Genomic DNA, 23,161 nt, shown 5'->3' on the forward strand with positions numbered 1-23,161 from the left:
TTACCAGGGGCTAACAAAAAAAGCTTGTTGGAGTCAAGTAAAAACACATTTAATTCAGTATTTCTCTTGCAGTCTAAATCTCACCATATCTCTAATTTTAACTGTAGGCTGAATAATTTTCATCCTACTGCTTTAAAATCAGGGTTGTTCTGCTATGTTTGGGAAGTACAATGCTTTTTCTCTCTCTTAGTCAGATCTGTCCTGCCAAGCTTCTATCACTCGGTGCTCTTGGATGTAAAAATAACATACAGCCAAGGATGATTTGCAGAGTTAGTTTTATTACTGTAAGCAAAATTGAAACATAAAGGATGCCAGCATACATTATGCAGATTAATTTATTAAAAAATATTAAATGCAAAGTATTAGTCCCAGTGAAATGTTTAACCTTGTTCTGACATAATTCCTCAGGGCAGAGTTTGCATTGTGTGTGCAGTACAATCATTCCTCAATACTTCTCTCTGGGTTTTGTTCCTCTTTGGCTTGCTGGTTCCTCATCTGCCAAGCCTTCTGCTGAAGCTGCAGTGGTCAATGTTTGTCTAATTAAAGCACTGTCTTATTCCCTGTTCTTAAAACTACCTGATTTGTTTTACACAAGTCCAAGTACTTCCATTTGAGATAGACTCTTGGCATGACAAATACAGGTGGAATAGTTGTAGCCTGGCAGTGCTATAAACCATGGAGACAGCTGTGAGGTGAAGCCCTGAAGCAGGCAGGGCTATTCCAAACACTGCATCTGCAACACCCTTGTACCTGTGGGGAGAGAGAGCAGAAATACAGGGGAAACACCATGGTGTGTGTGTGATTGTAGCATGTGAGAAACATTGCTCCCCTGGGTCCCTGGCTTAGGATGAGCATGGCAAGACTATGAAAAACACTGAAAGTGGCACGAATCCAAGATTGAGCAAACTTGGTCTGTTTATGTACAAGATCTGGGTTGATCTAATTTTGCATTTAGAGTTTGGCTTCTTCACATGAATTTGAATTGTAAAGCAGTGACTGATACTTATTTATTTTTACTTTGGGTTAATTTGAATCTGCATCTCGGCAACAACTTGTGTCTTTGGACTGCACAGGAGACACTGTACTGTAGACTTCTGTAACAGAAGTGTATAGAAATGCATTACACCTACTGATGTAGAGCTGTTTCACCTCCCAGTATGGAGAAAGTCTCAGTGCTGCCATTCCACCTGGAAGCAGAGCCATGCTGCCCTGCCATGGGGCCGTGCTGCCAGAGAGAGGGCGCTGGGAGCAGTGAGAGGAGCCCTGGGTCTCTGCTGGGCAGCAGCAATGTTCCTCCCAGGCTGGCACATGTTCCACTTGCTAATGTTATGTGTGGACTTTGGCCCATAACATCTTTCCTTGTGAAGCTTTGCTTTATTTCCACGATCAAAAAGGCAGAACAGAACTCTGCTCGCTCTCAAGTGTGAGTCAGTTTGCACAACCCCAAACCTCCAGTTTGGCAGGCTAGTTCTGGAGAGCCTCAGCAATAGTCCCTGCTTATGGAGACAGGCCAGCAGCTGTCAGCCATGTGAGTGGGAACAACTGATGTTTTATATAAGAAAAGATAACTTGGTTTTAGTTGGCTTTGTCTATCTATTTTCTACTTTTGAGTAGTTTCAACCCCAGTTTACTAGTCTGCTAGGTCAAATAAAGCACCTTTCAGTCAGGTGTTTGCCCTGATCAGTCTGGCATCAGCAGGACCAGCGTGGTGATCTGTGGTGACTATTTGTGCTTCCAGAGGCTGTGGGATCTCCCCAAAGATCAGCCCTGTGGGATGGAGCACTGGACGAACGCAAAGCAGGCATGTGGGCAACAGGAGGTGTCTGTGCATGGGTGGTTTGTTCACTGACTGAGTGCAAGGCTGTGCTGATCAGACTTGTCCTGCAGCAGCTGCATCATCTGGTTGTGCCTTTCCGTCATCAACAGAAACAGGCTGTGCTTCATTGCCAGCTCCCTAAAAGCTGCCACCTGAAAAGCTAGTTGTGTATTCGTAGCCATAGACTTATCTGCTGTTGAAAAAAACCACGTGTACAACTGCCAGCTAGGCAGACACAAGGGTCCATGTTCATTTATTGTCTGCCCTAGTGACTGCTGCCTGTTGCATCCCATATTGCATTTCCAGCTCTTGCAAACGGATGGTGGTGGAGCAGAGAGCAGCACTGACTAATGTCACTTGCCAGGTGCTTCTGAAGGACAAGATGGGGCTCAGTGTTTGGAATACACTTAGAAGGATATCTTCACCTGAATTCCTCCATGGCTTCAGCACAACAGTAGAAACACCTTAGTAGAAGCACCTCTTCCTATATTGAAGATAAATTTATTAAGAAAAATGTAGACTACAATGAAGGAACACTTAAAAATATTAAAAAGAAAACAAAGATGGATTCAGTGAATATTCTGTGTCAGAGCAGGGCTTCAAATAGGTGTTCCCTCTGTGCACCACCTCAGTCTGGGCGAGGTACAGAGTTTATTCAAATTGAGTTAATCGGGTAACTGATTTGTCAGAGAGGTTGTCCAATAACAGGGAGTTTGGTGACTGATCAAGGGGTGAGATGAGAAGAGGTGTGGCTGTTCAGGGGCAGAGGGGAGAGTGAGTCACTGACACGTGCTCCGTGGTAAAAGGAGAGCAAACGCAAGTGATTATTGGCATTCAAAAACAGTTAATCTGGTCACTTGGAAAGTGCCAGTTTGCATCCTTGCCTTCTGAAGTGGTTCGTTCTCCTATGTGTAAAATGGTTATGACGGTCCCTGCTCAGCAGCCTTGCTATGCCATGTGTTAGCAGTCGTGGCTAATGTCACTGAAGTGACTTGTCGCTGTGCTTGCCTTGGAATTGCAGTACTTCTGCTCAGCAAACGTACAGCTAACCTAGAAGAAAAGGAGTGAAAACAGCAAGCGTGAGATTATGTGGAGCACAGGAAGAGGAGGCAGCTCATTCCAATAAAGCATGCAGTGGCATGTTGAGGTGGAGGTGTGAATCCAGGCTGCAGGATGCAATCTAGGATCTGCCTGGGCTTTGAAACTGGATGTGGCAATCCGACGGCAGTCGTGTTCTCTGCTGCTGGGGCTGGCAGTATTTTGAAAAACAGCTTTGACACAGACATGCATAACTGATGACAACGGCCTTGTGAACGTAGATACGAAACAACCAAGCCCGAGCCCAGAATGCAGCAGGTGCTGACTGGTTTCTCCTTTATTGCATTCGAGGCCGAGGCCTTTGTTCCAGGCAGAGCAGTCTTACAGACTCATAGAATTGTTTGGGTTGGAAGAAATCTCCAGAATTAAATAGGCAGTTTCCAGGTGTGATCTGTGGTGCGTTCTGATCCTGGACGTGGGGGTAAGATGTGCAAATTGGAGCCTTTTGTTACAGAGCAGTGAAATCCTGCTGTGGTGCAGCAGCAGAGCTGATGGCTTCCTGAAGTCACGCGGAGCTGGCTCTTGGCTTTGGACACAGCCGGAGCACTCCTGTGCAACCGGGCAGAAACAGAGCGAGTGGGGCAGTGGGTGCTGCTGGGTGGGCAGCAGCCCTGTGCTCCGTCACGGAGCCAAGGCAGCCCGGCCGCGGTTGGAGCACGGACCGGGCCGGCCAGCCCAGCGCTGCCTGCGGGCCGCACGGTGACTGCTGTCTGGCTCGGCTGGGGTGCTTTCAGTGAAACTCCCGGTGACTCGGCAGCCCAGCCGGCATCCCGCCGGGCCCTGGCTCCCGGAGGGCCGGGCGGGGATTGTCGGCAGTGCCGTGCTCCGGGCCGCTGCCCGGCGGGAGCGTTCGGAGCTGTCGGGGGGGATTTCTCTGGCACGGGTGGGCTGCATCCTGTGCTGTTACCAGGCGGAGCTGCGGTAAAACATCGCTGTGCACATCGCACATACTGCGACAGGGGCTGTCTTTAACTGTGGGAGTGTTCTTCTGTACACCAGCTCCAGACCAAACAGGGCTCAGCCTCCTCCTCCGCTCGTGCGGGGATGTTGGGAGGTTGAATCTCATCAGGTGTAGCAGCATCCAGACACCTCACAGGCGTTCGATTACAGTAATATCTGCCTCCTTCAATGCCCAGAGGGATAAAATAACTGAGGAGCTGCTGCTCTGTTTCTAACACTATTTCTCTTTTATTACGTGGGTTAGAGTCTTTGTTCCAAACACAGTCCAAGCTGCCTTTGAAATCAGCAATGTAACTACATCCTCATGCACTGCATCATTTCCTTTCTTTTTCATGCAGGCTCGCTGTGTTTCTCCCTTGCCGAGAGCGAGATTGCGGGCAGCGCTGCGGTCTGGCACGGCGCTGGCAGCGGAGCCGTGCCGTGATTCAGTCTCTCACAAGGTCACGCGGTGAATCGCTGCTGCTGCCAAGAATAGCACCCCGAGTCTCTTGGCTCTCTCAAGCCCACCCTCGACACTCCAGCCTCCTTCCCTCGGTGAGCATGATCTGATTCATAATGCAGCAGCTCTGCTGTGAGGCTGGCTACCTCTGTGATCCTGCTGCGGCTACAGAGGAAAACAGCCAGGCTCAGGCAGCAACAGAGATTGCACATGCCTGTAGCAAAAAGTCTAAACCCCAGAAATGGTATTTAGCAGCTTATCTTATCTACAGATAAGCTCATAAAATGTACTGACTGGTTAAAAATAGGTTTTAAAGTTCTTGGCAAACATCTCGGGCTTTTTATTCTTTGTGTTTTTCTGCAGTACAAAAATACGATTTCAATTATTCTTATTAGCTTTTTCTGGTCTTTTTGGAAAAGGACCAAATTATTGATGGGTGTTTTTAGCTTTTAATTGTGCCTCAAGTGCTAAACTTATTCCTGCTATTTGTTTGCAATATGTTTAGGCTATGTTTAGGCAAATGTGAATGTAAGTGGTTATTCAGCGCCTTTGGCACTCTGAACAGAATGTACTGAACTCCTGGGGCTTGGTACAAAGCCTCAGCCTCCAGCCCTTACAAAGCCTGTGCAGGCAGCAACTAAAATAGGAGAACTACCTAGGCTTGACAGAGGGGGTTCAGATGATCTGGGAAGACCATGAATCATGCGCCTAGCTTTTGTTCTCTGGGCTGGGTAAATGAAATAAGGGCATTTCTGTTAGCTGAGGGCGCTCTGGAGGTCTGGGCATGCTCAGCCTGTACTGCTGGGGCCTGTGGAGCCTTTGCAATGTATGGTTCAGCAGCAAGGTTCCTCTGGGCGTACTGGCAGTCAGTGTGCTCCTGAAGCATAATGGAGGCTTTCCTTGGCCAAGAGCCACAGTGCTGGAAGCAAGCAAGCCAGCACGGTGCCGCTGCCTGCGGCGTGGTCACTGGCAGCAGCTTGGGATTTTTACAGTTGTTTGCCTGTTACCCAATCTATTTCAAGCTGTGATGGAATAAGGATGGCATTCGATTGCAGTTCTGCGCACAACTGCTTGGCTTTTATAACCCATGTTTTAAATGGGAGGTTTTTCGATGTGTGCTTTTGTCTCCAAATAACTTCAGACTCGTAGGTTTAGGCTTGGTGCTCTCTGCTGGCCTTTGCTGTGGCCTGATGAGACAACTCACAACTCTTGCTCCAGAGGGTGCTGGGTTACTGAGGTGAGAAGCCCTCAAAGGAAGAGGGTAGTGATGACTGTGGGGCACATAGAACAGAGCCTCCATCCTGGTCTAGGTCTCATGATGGAAATAAGGATGTCTTTGTAACTCGATTTTTTTGTTGGATTTTATTTATCATCTCTACAGTGTGTCTGTGTCTCCTGATCTTATGATCCAGAGGTGGCATGCTCTGTAAAGACTTTATTATTTATATTTATCTGTTGCTACAGGATAAATCTCTCCTGACATGGCACTGATCAGCTGCTAATGCTGGGTCTGACTCTGTTTTGCTGTGTTCATGTGCCTCTAACGGTGGAATGAGTGGTCTCCATCTACCATATAACATACACCTGAAACTGGTGCTCTGTTGTACCCCAAGTCTGAGACTTCTGCAAGCAGCCTGTCATGCAAGCTTGACCCCACAGTTTTCAGTGGATTAGGTAATTTGGTGGTTATAGTGAGGCTTAATTTGTCACTTGTTTCAGTGCTGTGGGGAGTGAGGCAGCAGGCTTGCTGCTTCCTGCAAGTGAGTGCAGCCAGGAGATGGATGTTTGCCATCTGCGAGGAAACCCAGGACTGGCAGAGCAGGTAGTCAGTCAGTTATGAGAAAAGGTAAAAAAAAGCACAAAAGCACTTAGTGGAGAGAGGGATGAAGTACAGAGAGGCAGAGAGGCAGGGATCAGTAATAGATATCTTTTGTCTCCTTACATCATAACCTGAGAAACTCTGGAAAGCAAATTACCAAAGCTGCTGCTTTAGGCTGTCTTTGGGGGGAAAGGAAGACTGTGGGACATCCCTGCTTTATTCTGAGTGTTTTTCAAGGCCTATGTTGATCACTGATATCCATAAAACAAACATGCATTGATTGTCATTTGAAATTAGATTTCTGCCCATATATTCTTTTGCTTTCCTGTTTTGATGGCCATATATTTTATAAAAAACTTTTGATTTTATATTTCCAAGCTTCACATACAAATATCAGATTTGGGGCTACTGTGTGCCTCATTCATGCAAATATCTGATATCTGTAGCACCCCAGGACTGGAGCCCTCTCCCGGCCTTGGAAGCCAGGGGCTGCTGAGCCATTGTGCAGGCTGGTGCTGCATGCGTGACAGACAATCACCTTCTGCACAAAGTGAAATTTCAGCTGATGAAACCTCCACCTGTGTATAATGTAGGTTAGAGGGAAATCTGGAATGGCTGGTATGTTAGAGTGAACTACAGTTTGTGCTGTTGGGGCCCCAGGGATGGCTCGTTACTGCAGCTGCTATTTCCCCAGAAAAGCTTCACTTGAAGTAAAGAGGCAAATTGTAGCAATTTGGCCCAATGCAAGTACATGATGCCCCAAAATCTAACTGCAGTCACTAAAGAGAAGGCTGCTTGAGTCAGCTTTCAGTGAGAAGTATACAAAGAATTTGATCCTTAAAAAAATCTAATTAATTCATTGTCTACTTTTAGAGTACAGCTCCTCTACTACAGGTACTATCTGAGGGACAGCTCAGAACCATTGATGCCAAGGCTAGCATCCTATCTTATCCTGGTTTTACTAAATCAGATTTAGGGCCAATAAGACCCAATGGGTCTTATTCTTACATGTACTTTATTAATGTGTCCTTTCTGTTGATTTCAGGGTTATGAAGCTTTCTGCAGCAAGACTTGAAGCAGCCAGATTCCAGCTTACATCAAAGCCCCTGGGATTCACTTGTGATTTCTGGTAAGGCTTCTTTATGGTATTCCTGATTCACATTTTGAAGTCATAAGGTTTTATTGTGTATGAAATGCCATAGGAATCTTCTGCTTTCAAAAACTTGTCACACTTCAGTGTCTTTTGCTTGTGATTTCCAAAACAACCTGTGTTCTGTAAAAGCAGTTCTTCACAAAGCTTTGGATGTGTTTTCCAGCACTTCCTGAGGGTGTCCCTGATCCAAGCTCTGCTTTGGTGTGAATGCATGAGAAGCTGAGAGACTGATTGCTTTCTGCAGCTCACCTTCATTTTTCCTCTTGTGTTAAGGGCCATAAAGCAGAAAAGTAATTGAAAAATGGGAGCTGAAGTGCTGTGTATGTTCTTGTAAGAGCTGGTTGCCCTTCTTATTCCTTGCCTCTTTACTCAGTTGTTATGTATTTGGATTGAAAATGGAGGATTTTTATCTGGCTGAGGCAGGCTGGCAGCCAGCTGGTGGCCACCAGTGGCCCAAGGGCTCCTGACCCTGGACAGGCCACTTGTCCTGTGTACTTGCAGCAGCTGGCTCGGGATGACCAGCTTGCTTTACTTAGAAGGCTGATACATCCACGGGCTGTGACACCATAAACTGAGCAGCTGATTGCTTTGGAGCCTGCAAAGCACAAGAGAGGGTTGAGTTTTGTTGCATTTTGAGCCTGTAGAAGGCAAAAGTAACACTCTGGCACTCTTTATCTGTGTGGTCCCAGGATGGAGTACGGCGAGTTGCAAAGCGTGGTGGGAGCAGACAATGCTTGTGCTGACAGCAGAGGTTGAACTGTCATGGAAAAGATGAGCAAGCCAGTTCCACATCAGCTTTCTTTTCTGAGACCTGTGAGTACTGTCAGTGCTGCTGCTATTTCAATAGATGAGCTGCTGCCCTGGGTGGGATTCACACCATTGCTGTGCATGTCCAGTGTCACCTTCCCAGAAATGGATGAAGGGAGAAGAGTGCATGAGCCTCCCAGTGCTCCCTCCTCCTGTCTCCTGCCCTTCACAATTTTGCTGTGTTGGGAACTGCTTGAGATACAGCAGGGGCAGGAGAGACCAAGGTGGCAGCAGAAGAGGAGAGCATAAAGGGACCAAAGAGAGAGGAAATGCATGAGCCACAGGCAGAGAAGGCCAGGATGCCATCCTTTATTTTGGCCATGGTCAGCCTGTGCTGAGGAAAGAGCAGGCCTCCAGAGGTGTTCCCTGTTATGCCTGGCTGCAGTAATCGTAGCTTGAGCAAGGAAAAAGCCATTCCTTCCTCCTGACGGGTGGAAGAACCTGTCCAGTCATGAAGATATCCATCCCAGGTGTGTCCCCTGTAGTCAGTGCTGCAGGAATCAAACTCCTGCTCTGGCCAGCTCAAAGGAATGTTGTCAAAAGGCCAACAAGAAACTCACCTGATGCAGCTCTGGGCCTTTGGAAGCTCATGTTTCCAATCAGACATGGTGTAAAAGCCTTATTCTACAGGCAGATGATGCAGTACCAGTAAGTGAAGTTTCTGAAGGGATGAAATTGTCAGCTAAGTTCTACTCCTGGGGTGTTGCAGTGTGATGTCATGATTTGCCTCAGTTTCCCCTAGATTCTCCCTGAAATCTCCTTCCCCAAGTGGGTTGTCAATCACCCTTCCTTTCCCCACCCTTGACCCCTGCTGGGCACTGTCTATCAACCCAGAGATTCCAAGGAGAGTGTCGAGCAATTGGCAGGTTCAAAGGATGCTCTCCACCCCCTGGGGCCATTGGCCCACCCAGGTGTCCCTCTCACCTGAGACCCCCTCCCCCTGTACCTGGTTGGTGCTCCCTGGGTCCCCTCCCCTGTCCCTCTGCCCAGGTAAAAGGGCCAGCAGACCATGTGGCTGGGATTGTGGTGGAGAGTTCTGTTGGAGAGTTCATGGGAGTTATTGCAAGATTCAGAGACTGCCATTGAAATAAAAACTCTCCATCCGGACCCACTCCTTTCTTCACCTTGCCTTAAAGGTTTCTCCAGCTCAGGAAGGCCAGAGGAGTGACCCCCTCACAGCGAGCTCCAGCTGCAAGCACTGGAGCTCGGGACGTGCCTGGACTTGTCCCCACGTGCCCAGCTGTGACCACAGGTACTGAATAGCATCTCTGGGGAGAAAACACCACAGGTGCAGCTATTTATTTGGTCAGCAGCTGAGACCAGACAGACCAAGGCAGTCCTGTCTGTAATATTGGTACACTCCAATACTGGGGTCCTTGCACAAATGGAAGACAGCAGCTATATTTGCTGGGAAAACCAATAGATGCAGGACCATCCCTCTGACCAGGAAGCACTGAACATTAAATAGAAGAAAATGCAGATTCTTTTTGAGTTTTTATTTTCTTGCTACAATTGCAGGCAAAGAGGACTAGATTTTTCTGGAGAATACACCTACAGTGTGCATATACTATAGTGCATTTGTCATTGCTATGAGCAGTTAGTATTAGGGCTGACTGAGCAGCAGCTTGTGTGGATGCACCAGGTGTTTTATGCACAAACTTGGAGAACGAGATATTGATTGATCCTAAGGCCTTTTTTTCACCTGTGTTCTGAAAGGGACAGCTGGGACAGAAATCTGCTTTGGTGAATCTGAGACACTTGGGTCTCTTTTATTGTCAAAGAGAGAAGATGGCCTAATTAACCAAGTTGTAGTCATTGTTAACACCCATGGTACATCTTCTGTGCCAACAAATACCCCTTGCAGTGGATGTCAGTGGGTACAGAACTGGACTGCCAAGAAACTTCGTGGAATTTCCTTTCCTTTTGCTTCCTTGGGGGCAGGATCTTGTCACACCTAAGTCACCCTTAGCCAGCATGAACTGCTCTTCTATAGAGTGGTGGATCCTTAACAGGCATGGTTGGTCTGTTTCCACTTGGTTTCACCTGTGCTATTCAGCTTGCTCAGCAGTGATACAGCTTTCTGCAGCTTGGCACCTTGAAAGTCTTTTCAAGTACAAGGCAGGTGCTTCAGGAAGAGAAGCAGTGATTCAGTGTTAAAGCTGCCCATTCTTTATACTCAAGCTTGTTGCTGTGTGTGTTTAGACACTGATTTCTATCTCCTGTCCAGCATTTTGTATCCCTCTTCTCTTTAGTACTTTATCTCCCTTCTGCTCTTTAGTGCTCGTTGTCAGGTCTCTGCTGCAGAGGGGAGGACACTGAGGGGAGTGCTGTGGATCAGCCTCATCTGGCATGTGGTGATGGATGCTCACAAGAGCCTGCTTCTCCTCCCACAGAGCATACATCCGTGTTCTTGCTGCTGCCTCCTGTAGCACATTCCATGCTTTGGTCTTCCCATCCCTGCCTGGGCTCTCTTCTGCAGGCAGCTGCTGGTGAGTAGCCTGTTTGCTGTCTGGCTGCATCCACTGTCCCGATTTAGTTTCTCTGCTCTGGTTGTGAGTGAGATCTGCATGTTTGGTTCATCTTCCACTTCCTGGCTCTGATTCTCCTCCCATTCCTGAGCAGTGTGGCTCTGCTGCAGATGAAAATTGTGCGGGGGCCAGGCTGGGATGAGCTGGGAACATTCATCCCCCAGCACTTTACATTCCTCACAGGTACCTGAAAGAACCAGTGAAAGTGGCTGGTGTCCTGAATGTGCAAATGCAGGTGTGTGACAGATGAGCCAGTTGCCCATTTTTTGGTGAAATGAGTAAAGCAGGTGTATGCAGACAGGTAGGGTTCTACTCAGGGACCCTCCTTTGTGCATGTGGCTGCTGCAGTTTGTCCCCAGTGCCACATTACTGCTTGTGGGCCTCAGCCTGTGGTGAGAGAAGGTGAGCAGCTGGCAGGCAGGCAGCAAGAATGTGCTACTTAAACATAGGTTGCTGATGGCTGTGTTCCCTGTCTCCAGATGTGTGGCTGCTGTGGGATGCAGGGACCTCCCTCTGTGCTGTGGCAGACAATTCCATTATTAGCTTAGTGGCAGCTTTCCATATGCCAACACTCGTGACTGCAGGACTGTTTAATTTTCACTGCTCCAAAGTATTTAATTTGTCAGTTGTTAGCTTCTGCTTTGTAAAGATCAAATGCCAAAGTCCTTACCTAGATTTTTACTCAGTTAGGGGTAGGACATGGATTCTGTATGAACAGACCATTAGACCTAGTCAGGATCAGGGGCAGGATCAGAGGCAGCATAAGGTCTTGAATTCAGAAAGTCAGTCACTTCTAGGCTAATTAGTAGAAACCCCTTGTCTTCAGGGATGGGTGTCTAATCTCCCTTCTTCTGTTAATTTCTATTTGATGAAATGAAAAATCAGTACTGCTAAAAACACTGCCCACTCACATTTTGAAGATGGACTGTGCAGATGAGGTGTGCAGTTGTGAGTGCCTGACTGAAGGTTCTGGCCCCTCTCTGGTGTGGAGAGCTGCTGCTGTGAGCAGATCACCCTGCAATTCACTGCGGGGGGCCTCTCTTTAATTATTGAGTGCCAGAATAGATGTATATTGAGTTACCTTGCTGGCAAATATCATCTCCAGCATCTTGTGTAACTGCAATATTCTCAGTTTTCCTACCTGCATAACATGGTCTTCTTCAAAAAATCTAGAACAAGACAAAATATGGTTTTATATATTGCTTGTCTAGCAGTACATGTTTCCAGAGAGCAACAGGTTGTACACTGGCTTTGAGGATAGCCTTCCCTGGCAGCATGGCTTGCTCTCATATACAGTCAAGCCTGCACTTGGATGTGCAGCAGAATGAAGCAGGATGTGCATGGTGCACTTTTAAACCAACCAACCAAACCAAAAAAACAACCTCCAAAAATTCAGAAAAAAGGGAGAGCAGTCTTAAGCCAGCACAGCTTCATGAGAGGAAAGTCCTGCTTATCAAACCTGATTTCTTTTTATGACAAAGTAACCCACCTAGCTGATCAAGGAAAGTCATTTAATGTAATCTTTTGAGATTTCAGTAAAGCTTTCAATACTGTCTCTCATAATATCCTTCTGGACAAACTGTCCATCTCACAGCTGGATAAACATGTCATGGGATGGGTGAGCAACTGGCAGGACCTGAAGGAATGGCCTGAAGTTGTCAGAGGAGGTTTAGGCTAGATATTAAAAGAAGTGTGTGGTTGGGCATTGGAACAGGCTTCCCAGAGGAGTGGTCACAGCATCAAGCCTGACAGAGTTTGAGGAGCATTTGGACAATACCTTCAGGAACACTGTGTGGTGCTGCAAGACCAGGAGTTGGACTCCTTGGTCCTTGTGGGTCCCTTCCAACTCAGCATATTCTGTGATGCTGTGGATTTTGCTCTCACTGCTCTGAAATGTTCCATTTGGAGCTGTTGCTGTAGAAGACCTGGCTGACATGTCTTGATGGAACTGTAGTGGAATTCTGGCCAAGTGGTGCATGACTTCAGAGGCTGCCTGCATCCGTGCAGGCTGTACTGGCGTCACTTGCAGGAGCACTTGGAGATGGAGGTGGGGAGAGAAAATCGACATACATGTTTATGATTTTTCCCATCTTGCAGAGATGTAAGTGGCAGCCAGTGTTCCCTTGTCCCTTCTCTGTCCCTGTCACACACAAGCTGCAGGCATCAGAGCTGCGAGCCCTGGGTGAGAAATTAGCTGTGGGTCCCTTGACCTTGGTTCCTGTGAAATCCTCTGGATAAGAAGTCTCCAGTGCTCACAGCCATGATACAAATATTACATATGTTCTTTCTAAGTATGGCAAGCAAACCTTGTCGTTCCTTATTTTGCAAAAGAAATAAAACTGATGAATTCCATGTAATCCTGATGACAGTTAACAAAATAAAGAAACATTACCCAATGCCTAAATGGAAGAAAAGGCAGTATTGTGGTTAGTCGAATGCTTTTGTTAGTCACAACTTTCAGAGAATTTGATGAGTGAGGCAGGAGCAGTGAGCCCGAGCTCCCTGCCCTGTGACCGCCCAGGTTTGTCCCCTGCAGCAGCGCTGGCAGGTCCTGGCAGAGTGGGTGCAGCTGGGATCTCTGGTGCTGCTGCATCCTGGCGAGAGCAGGGGAGCAGGGCTCCATCTACCGCTGTGTGGGGAGAAGGCAAAACCAGCCAGGATGGCATTCCTCCGCCCGGGAAAGCTGCTGGGCACGGTGAGCTACGTGCGCTTTTCTTTTTTTCTTTTTTTCTTTTTTCTCTTCTTTTTTTCTTCTCCCCTGTGGCTTCCAGAGCCCTTCATTTCCAGTCCAGTTCCCTGACTGGGACATTGTGCAGGTCTGTAGCTGGGGACAGTCCCCACTTGTTCATCATGTCAGGTGAGGCTGGAGAAAACAGCATGGAAACAAAGTGACTTGTACACACACACACACAGAATTGGAAGCAGAATCTGAGATGAACCCTGATTTCCAGTCTGTTTATCTGACAGGATGGGGTTCATGCTCCAAAACATGTTGAAAACAGAGTTCTTGGAGGGCTGCAGGAGCAAGAACAGGGTCAGGATAGTGCACATTTCTGGGGCTTCTTTCTTGATCTGCCAGTGCTCTGCTTCTGAATCTCCTGCACTTGTACAGCCAGAGATGTGTTTCTTCTATATTTACCTATACCCAGGCATTTGTATGAGAATGGAGCTCTGCATGAGCCATAGGTCCTGTTCTGCCAAGCCTGGGGATGCAGTGAGGGGTGTGAGCCCTGGACCCAGCCCTGTATGCAAGTCCTGCAAACAAATTTGGTTCTCAATACTTTCAGCTAAAATCCTACTCTTTGCCTTGCAGATTGCAGCTGAATGGTGGACCAGGTTGTCCAGGGCAGCTGTGGCTGCCCATCCCTGGAAGTGTTCAAGGCCAGGCTGGACAGGGCTTGGCAGCCTGGGATAGGGGAATGTGACCCTGCTGATGGTGGGGTTGGGGGACAAGATGGTTTTTAAAGGTGTCTTCCAACACAAACCAGTCTGTGATTCTATATTGAAAACTAAATATTTTCCCCTGTCCTTGATATTTGCGATCACCTGAGTTAACCCCACTGTGCTGGGTGAGATACTGTTTTATATAGCTGGTACTGCCCAGTTTGAATAACTCCTGAAGGATAATGTGTGCAGTGTCATTCTAGAAAAAAAGCCAGATTTTAGGATTTAGAATACTAGGAAAAGGTGCTAATTTCTCTTTGCAAGTGATTTGCTGGTAGTGAGAACCCATGGTTATTCAGTGCTAGCAGGGAACATGAGAAGTGTCTGGATTCTTAGGCTTCCACAAAAAGCTTAACTGATAGTTCTGCACTGATGGCAGGAAGAGTTTGAGCTTACATTATTTGACTGGGAGAGCTTGTCTCAAGTTATGGGAACAGATGTTTCAGATTTGAGTTCAGCCTGGCAGAAAAGGGAGATCAATCTAGTCCCCTGCATTTCCCATCTTTTGCTTGGGAAAAAAAAAAATCATAAGTGAGTGTTGCAGCGTGCTTTTATACTTTGTAATACTTTGTAATAGTTTTGATTCTCCCCAGATGATGTACCCCTTTTTGTACCCCCTTCCTCTACCTGTGTAACCATTCTCCTGTGTTGAGATCACCCCCCAAATCCCCGCCCTGGCCTTCTGTCAGTCACCCAGCATCCATCCCTTCTATCTAGATCTTTCGGTCAAAGCCGTCGAGTGATTTGCCCGAAGCCAGGGGTCAGCCCCCCAAAGATGATGCTATACGCTATCCCAAATGTCCATCCCCTAAGGCTGCATCCCTGGAGGGTCTTTATTGGTCAGCAAATGTACCTACCCGCAAGTGACTTGTACACACACACACAGAATTGGAAGCAGAATCTGAGATGAACCCTGATTTCCAGTCTGTTTATCTGACAGGATGGGGTTCATGCTCCAAAACATGTTGAAAACAGAGTTCTTGGAGGGCTGCAGGAGCAAGAACAGGGTCAGGATAGTGCACATTTCTGGGGCTTCTTTCTTGATCTGCCAGTGCTCTGCTTCTGAATCTCCTGCACTTGTACAGCCAGAGACGTGTTTCTTCTATATTTACCTATTCCCAGGCATTTGTATGAGAATGGAGCTCTGCATGAGCCATAGGTCCTGTTCTGCCAAGCCTGGGGATGCAGTGAGGGGTGTGAGCCCTGGACCCAGCCCTGTATGCAAGTCCTGCAAACAAATTTGATTCTCAATACTTTCAGCTAAAATCTTACTCTTTGCCTTGCAATTTGCAGCTGAATGGTGGACCAGGTTGTCCAGGGCAGCTGTGGCTGCCCATCCCTGGAAGTGTTCAAGGCCAGGCTGGACAGGGCTTGGCAGCCTGGGACAGGGGAATGTGACCCTGCTGATGGTGGGGTTGGGGGACAAGATGGTTTTTAAAGGTGTCTTCCAACACAAACCAGTCTGTGATTCTATATTGAAAACTAAATATTTTCCCCTGTCCTTGATATTTGCGATCACCTGAGTTAACCCCACTGTGCTGGGTGAGATACTGTTTTATATAGCTGGTACTGCCCAGTTTGAATAACTCCTGAAGGATAATGTGTGCAGTGTCATTCTAGAAAAAAAGCCAGATTTTAGGATTTAGAATACTAGGAAAAGGTGCTAATTTCTCTTTGCAAGTGATTTGCTGGTAGTGAGAACCCATGGTTATTCAGTGCTAGCAGGGAACATGAGAAGTGTCTGGATTCTTAGGCTTCCACAAAAAGCTTAACTGATAGTTCTGCACTGATGGCAGGAAGAGTTTGAGCTTACATTATTTGACTGGGAGAGCTTGTCTCAAGTTATGTGAACAGATGTTTCAGATTTGAGTTCAGCCTGGCAGAAAAGGGAGATCAATCTAGTCCCCTGCATTTCCCATCTTTTGCTTGGGAAAAAAAAGTCATAAGTGAGGTTCTTTTTTTCCTTTTAACTGGATTTTTCTTTACTGTGAAACCAAAATGCAAACTCCTGGAAAGGAGGAGAAATTCACTTTTATCCAGCCCAGTACTTAAAGCTTTTCACCTGTTCGCTCAGATGCTTTTTATTTGTCAGCATTTTCATGTGTGGAGCTGCAATTATCTCTGAAAAACATCACAAACAGTTAAACACCCCAAAACCTCCTCTCAGAAGACATGGTCTGCTTTCCACATTTTGGTGCATTACACACCCGGGCAGTCCTTTGTGTAGTGGCTCGTGTGCTGCAGCAAGAGAGGAATGTAAAAAAAAACCCAAAAAGCTTCTTTTGACACAGCTGTCAACAATTAAACTCTGTGAGGCTTTGCTCACAGAGGTTAGGGAGAAGCCCAGGGAAATATGAAAAAGCTTTCAAGAGGAAGCACTGAAAATACATGCCAGAAATTAAGGGATAGATTGCAGATGACAAATACACATCTCCACAGACTGTCAGGGAAGAATTTGGTTTGACAGTGGCTGTGGAGCCATGGAGCTATGCTGGATGAGGCTGAATGTGGCAGTGAATGGAAATAATTAAGCCAGATAAGCATGCCCAGTACTGACTTTTATGGGAGAATTCATCCATATATATTCAATGGACAGATCCCACAGATGGCTGGAAGGTGGAGGACCCTCTACTCCTGCTGATACTGCTGTGCAGTTTTTGTACCATGCCTCTGTCTGTAAACCCCGAGGACCTGTTTTAAGGCAGAAGATGGTGTTGTCACCCCCAGCTGGGGACAGGGCAGCAAAATGATCAGTTGGAGTTGGAGAGCAGCAGGTGGTGACACTGGAATGACATGTAACATGCCAGGCCTTGGCATATCCCTGTAGGCCTGGAGGAGAGCAGGTGTGTCATGAGCAGGGGGTAAAGAGATAAAAAGTGAGAGGAGCACTTGCGCACATCACCCTGGGAGCACAGGGGAGGCCACGCTGCCAGGCACCGTGGGCACAGGCTGTCCCACCTCCTCTCCTGGGCAGAATGTGTTTGCGTTTAGCCAGTGACCCTGGGCATGGAGCTGCTGTCTAAACGTGGCCTGAACAGCACCTCGGAGGCCATGAGATCTTTGGGATGGAGGAAGTGGAGCTGAGCACCTGTATGTTCTCCTTGGGGCCAGCACAGCCAGTGCAGCAGAGCTGTCCCCGCACTCAGGACAGCCCGGCCTCGGGTGGGAGCTCTCATGGCAGCAGAGGAGCACCGAAGGAGTTGGTTGATTGTAGTCCCGTGTTTACATGGCAGCAGAGTCAGGCTGTAGGCACGGTGCAGACCCTGGAAGTTTGCTGCTGCTGCAGCAGTGTTTGCAGCTTAGGCCCTCAGCTTCCCAGGGATTTCAGTGCTGTGCGATGTGGGAAGTAGCTCACCCTTTACCCACCTTGGGTAGCTCACCCTTTCCTTGGTCACCCCTTTTTCCCACAGCTTGTCTGCTGAATTCTGCCAAATTAATAATTTATTCAGGTCTCTCACACTGCAGCCCGTGGTGACGCATCCCATTAACAGCAGCAGGTTTGAGCGAGGCTGGGAGCTCCCCAGATCCCCAGAGAAGGCTGGAATTGTCCCGCTGGCCCAGGGAGAGCGTGAGCTGTGGGAGATGGGGATCTGCAGGCCCAGTGAGCCGTCTGAAGTCACATCTAAAATAGCTGAACCATGACATTTTCTCTTGACAGAAGTGGTGAAAGGCCACAGACGCTTCCTTTCTGTGACTCAGAAACTTGCAAATCTTCTTTGATTCACACCTTATAAGTAAAATTAGCCTGTGCCTCACTGCTGCCAAACTCTTTCAAAGCAAAGATACTTGTAAAAGGAATTCAGCAACACAAATGCAATTCACTTGTGGATCAGATTGCTGTTATTTCTGACTGGAAGCGGTACCAGAAATGCTTGCAGGGATTTCCACTTTGCCTTTGAAAAGATGTGCATATTGTTGGTAGAAAAATAGCTACTTGGGAGGATAATTCACATATGTTAGGGGACAGGGAGGGGAATGAACCCCATGAGGCTGCTACAGTGATGAGTACAAGAGTTCACTTTGGCTGTAATGTTCAGTCATTTTGAAACAGGGATCTTCAGCTGTTGTTACTGGGAATGTTGTGACATGAGCTGCAATTGCTGCTGCTCAGCAGGACATTTCCAGCTCTGGGTCTGAGCTTTCACCAGCACATGAGTCTTTATGCTGCTTATGCCTTGGCATCCCAGAGAGCTGTCAGACATATTCCTTGCATGTGGGGATTCTTCAGGTGAGACCTAATGGAGAGAAGGATTTTGTTGATTCTTAAGGCAGCGATTGTTTGTGACACTGATGAATGTGATGTTACCTTGAAATATGAACTCACCATCAGCTGGGAGCATCAGTCAAGAAAAGATCTGGCACTTAAAATCCATGCTCTTCACAGTCTGTATTCTGTATTCTATCATCATCCCGTGATGATGCTCCTGGGGGCAGAGCCCGGTGCCCTCCGCAGAGTCGGGCAAGGAGGCCAATGGACCCAGAGCCACAGGGAGGGACTCCAGCCCCTGTGCCCCTCTGGCCACGGACAGACAGCAGAACGTCATGGTCCCCTCAAAGCCAGCACAGAGCAACAGTCTCCAGCAGGGTTAACTGCCTGGGACAGCCAGGGACAGCCAGGGACAGTGTGAGCTGTGGACTTGTAATGCAGAAACTCGTTTGCTCATAATCTGTGGGGGTGAGTTTAGAACAAAGCCAAGAGTGCTGTGATCATAGTCTGAAATACTGATATAAATAGTGGAAGGAATGGATGTCTGTAGTATAAGATATATAATACACACGCAGACATTTTTCTTCCTGGCACACCAAGACTTTTAAGCCAAATGAGTACAAAAGCAATTTACTTAAGAAAAGTAACGCACGTTGCACTGGAAATAGAACTGGTTATACTACTTTACCCCAAAATAATAGACTTGATATCTTTGGGTGTCAAGTGAAGCCTTTCTAAACAATGACGTGGTTTTGTGGCCATCTTGGCCATGTTTGTTCTTTCTGCTTGATGAGCTGTGCACAGAGAAGGGGATCTCCAAGGAGTGAATTTTTTTGCCCTTTGGAAATGTGTGTGAAAAGGACATATGGACTTGGCATGCCCCAGGCATGGCTGTGGGAGCCTGGGAACATTTAGTGCCTGCAGCAAGTGTAGGAGAAGGGAGCAGGAGAGTGGAGCAAGTGCCTGCAGTGAGCTGTGTGGTGATGGCAGTGAGTTACCCTCTGAGAGCAGGAGCAGCAGGGGGGCCCAGCCCTGGCCTTGTCTTCATCACAGCTGAGGTGAGGAACAGGCCTTGTACCGTGCCCCTTCCTTGCCTCACGGGTCACTGCAGAACTGGGAGGTTCTCATGAAGAGCCACAGGACATCTGGACCAGAGAGTGCAGATAAAATTGCTGGTCACAGCAAAATCAAGCTGAAGGAAGGGACAGAAGGTGGGCTGGCTTTGGAAGCACAGCTCTGTCAGCAGTCAGAGCCTTCAGCTGTGAGTGGAGGCAGAAGCATGCTGTGGCTTTTCCGAATGTACCACCATAAGATGCTTTTATGGATCAGAGACTCCAAATGTTGCACAGAACAATGAACTGAAAATGAGGCCACAGAAATCTTGCACAAATTGCAGATGAGCAAGGGCAGGTGAGCATAGCACAGCCAGATGGGCACACACAGCACACATGCACAGAAAGCCTGGAAGAGGCTGCACGTGGCTGTATCCTGCACAGCAAGTCTTCAGCACATTGTCTAAGGCAGAGCAATTGCTGCTTGCAGCTGTAATGGCAGTGCCTTTGGTCTCTCATTATGGATCTTGAACAACAACCCACTCAACTTGAAAATAACATGTACAGTTAAATAGGGTGTGTTTTTCTGTGCCCCAAATGTGTGATGCACCCCAGGGAGGTGCAGTGAAAGGTTCATGTGCCTTTTGGTAGGTGTTATTGCCCACCTTAACAGAAGATGTTCTCATTCACTTACAAGAAGTACTGATAGAGGCTGGGCCTGTGTCCCACTGACATCCTGAGCAGATGCTTTTAGTCCCTCACTTTTTAATGCTGGTATCTCCCTGTTTTGCTTGGAGCAGCAGCAGCAGCACTGGTCTTGCATCACTGCCAGACGTACCTGCGCGGAGGTCACACCTTTAGCCACTGCCTCTCACAGGTTCTGTTGGGTGGTGTCTTGTGTGTGTTTTGCACTGGTGATGGTTCCCATGCCCTGGCATTGGATAGCACATCCCATTTTTGTGAAATGATGCTGATTTGCAGATACACAGGCTCTTCCCAGAGCTATGCCTGCCCCAGTAACTGCTGGGAACCCCACAAGCCATGGCAGAGGTGCCAGAACTCCCCTGTGTGCAAAGTGTGCCAGGCTACCACAGTGCTTGCTCATGGAGCAGGGAGAAGCATGAATGGGAGCAGATTTTAGGTTTATTTTACTCAAGAAAATTCAGGGATGTTAATTACTGAGCTGTCATCAATTTCAGTGACTGCAGAACCCAATTAGCCTCTAATTTTAGTTTCATGCTAATGCCATTGTCAGCTCTTTCTGTACCACAGGTGAGGCAGTTTTAGATGTGGTTCCACAGCTGCTTTGTGTGGGTGGCTGCTTCCTAGAACCTGACACCCAGCAGGGAAATTGGGGCAGCATTTGGAAGTGCTTTGAAAGGCCCTGGGGTTTTTATACAATTTTTTATTATTGCTGTCCCACTGCTGCCACGCACAGAGCTCACGTGGGCACCAGCCCTCATGAGGCACAATTTCCCCTTGGCTGACACCTCACCTGGCAAAATATAAGGCTCAACACATCCTTTTGGGGGTCTGAAGGGGAGAGGCTGCTAATTGCAGGATGCCATAGACATGCACCCTGTACCTGTAAGGCAAGGAAGGACTGGAGGGTTCTTTAGGCAGTGGCCACCCGTGGCTTCCTGGGAGACACTAGGAAGGATGGCCAGCTCTGTCCCTCTTGTGCTGGCATGGTCTGAGTGCAGCCAGGTGCTGTCCTGGACATGTGTGCTGTGCTCCCTGCACCCCTGCTCTGGGCTGCAGCAGCACTGAGCTCAGCCTGCCCAGGATTCCTCAGCACCGGCAGGGGTGGAAATTCCAGCTGTGGCTGCACTTTGTGGCATTCTTCTGCTTGCAGGTATTTCTGCACAGCTCTGGTCTCCCCATGTTATTCCTCATGGATCTGGTACTGCTCTAAAAGCGGTGCCTGGCAGAGTAGCCTGGGCTGTCTGGAAACACCTGGGCACAGTTGGGTTTGGAGCACAGTGGGGAGGTTGTTTCCTTTCTGCAAAATACCAAACACATAGATGGGAACAAATGAGAGATGAGTGCAACATCTGTACCGGGAGCTCAGCACTTTTATCCAATGGAGCCACGGCATGGGAAAAATGTCCATAGGATGTAGAATTTTGTTTAAACATGTATTTAATGTTAATGAGTGGACCCACAGCACAGGCTTTCTGACTTGGAAGGCAGTTGCTGACATAGAGCAGCTGGGTTTGATTTGCAGAGAATTGCTGTTCTCCAGTGGATTTGCATGTGCAACACAGTGACATGTTAACTGTTTGGGCTTCCCTGTTGTGCTCTCAGCCATCCTGGAGGATACACAAAGGCTGGAGGATGACTGGAATGCCATAACAAGTTTTCCACAAAGAAACTCAGTGAAGCTTCAGAAATCTCCACTGGCTCATGCTGGTTCTGACACATGTCCAAGCTGATAGTCACATATAGGTCCTTACAGCTCCTTTTGAAGGTTTGAAGGCTTTGTTTTCCAGCAGAAGAGCTTTTCTGGGCGTTATTTGTGCTGGACTGACCTTCAAATAAAACTGTTACCAAACCTGACAACAGAGTAGGTATGACAGCCATGTCAAGGAATGGATAATCTCCTGTCTTTAAATACACTTTCTATTTAGGTTGGCAGTGTACAGGCATCTCAGGATTTTACCTGCTATCCCAGACTTACACTTCAAAGGTGCCACCAAGGAAACTTCTCTGCATATCTCTTTTCTATTTCAAAACTTCGTAACTGCATAATGTGAGTTGGCAGATCCATCACTGCCTGTTGAAGCTCACGGCTGAAAAATGTTCAAAAGGAAAAGAAAATATTTGGAAAGTATTTTTTTACTATTAAACAGACCTGGAAATTGTATCAACTGAGGGAATATACGAATTGTTCCTGCAGCTTAATTTTTCATGGTTAGTTTATTTTTCATGTTTATCAGAATGTTTCAGTTCATACCTCAGACACCTCAATCTCTGCGAGTGTCAGGGTCCCCTGGAGGGGACAGCAGCTCTGTGTGCCCCCAGATCAGCTGGCAGACATCTGCCTTGTGTTAGGAGAAACATGATCTTCCCACTGGCTTGGACCCATGGAAGGGGGTGGGAACACTGTGAAACTGCTGCTTAAACCAACACATAAGCCAGCATTTCAGAATAAATAAGCAAAATTAGTTGCCTGCATTTTCTCAGGGAAAAAAAAATAAAGATGAGCATTTTTAGGGAAAAATTATGCTTTTCCACACTCTTTTGTAGAAGCTGCTGTGGATGCCAGGTTGGTTGTTACCCCTGGGATTGGCTGCTGGGGACTGGGCTACAGAGGGGTGGTGGAGGCTGCCTTGGTTTTACCATCCGACTCCAGATCTGCCTTCTGGCTTTCTCTGGCACTGCCAGTGCAATCAACAGGACTTGGCTGGAGTTAATTGAATTAAATGGGACATTTGCCAGGGACACCAGTTATCTCCTGCAGTCATTAGCACAAGGAGGGTGTAAGGATTAGCTCTTGTTTGCTGTCTCAGGTGTTAGTGGTGATACCAGCTGACATGTTAAGGTCTTGTGGCAGCAGCATGTTCTGGAAGAGACAGCAGCCTCTTTAGCTGATAATATCTGTATCATTTCTTTTACATGCCGGTATTCCTCATTGGAGTAATTTTTTTGGTCCTTGCTTTGAATAGTTTAATGAGTTTCATTTAATCTCTCATTTCAGGGGGTCAGCAGATGTATGAGACAGGTAGACTCACTTCTGGCTGACAGCACTTCCCAAAGACTCAGTCTCCAGTCCTGGGAGCATGGCCATGGTGTGGGGTGAGTGCTGTACAGGAGTCACTGGTTCTGAGTGTTGCTG

At 47.5% G+C, this 23,161-nt stretch overlaps 1 long non-coding RNA gene across 1 annotated transcript in view; it reads left to right on the forward strand.

Annotated features, from left to right (window-relative positions):
• Positions 1-23,161, forward strand: part of LOC121353707 — a 58,437-nt gene that overhangs the window by 12,458 nt on the left and 22,818 nt on the right. The window contains exons 2-7 of the long non-coding RNA XR_005955181.1: positions 4,213-4,408; positions 7,178-7,261; positions 7,975-8,098; positions 9,229-9,344; positions 10,486-10,581; positions 23,024-23,121. This is a non-coding gene — a long non-coding RNA (uncharacterized LOC121353707). The remainder of the gene's footprint in view (positions 1-4,212; positions 4,409-7,177; positions 7,262-7,974; positions 8,099-9,228; positions 9,345-10,485; positions 10,582-23,023; positions 23,122-23,161) is intronic.

The sequence above is a fragment of the Pyrgilauda ruficollis genome, unplaced genomic scaffold, assembly GCF_017590135.1.
Source record: "Pyrgilauda ruficollis isolate IOZ18807 unplaced genomic scaffold, ASM1759013v1 scaffold21, whole genome shotgun sequence".
NCBI lineage: Eukaryota > Metazoa > Chordata > Aves > Passeriformes > Passeridae > Pyrgilauda > Pyrgilauda ruficollis.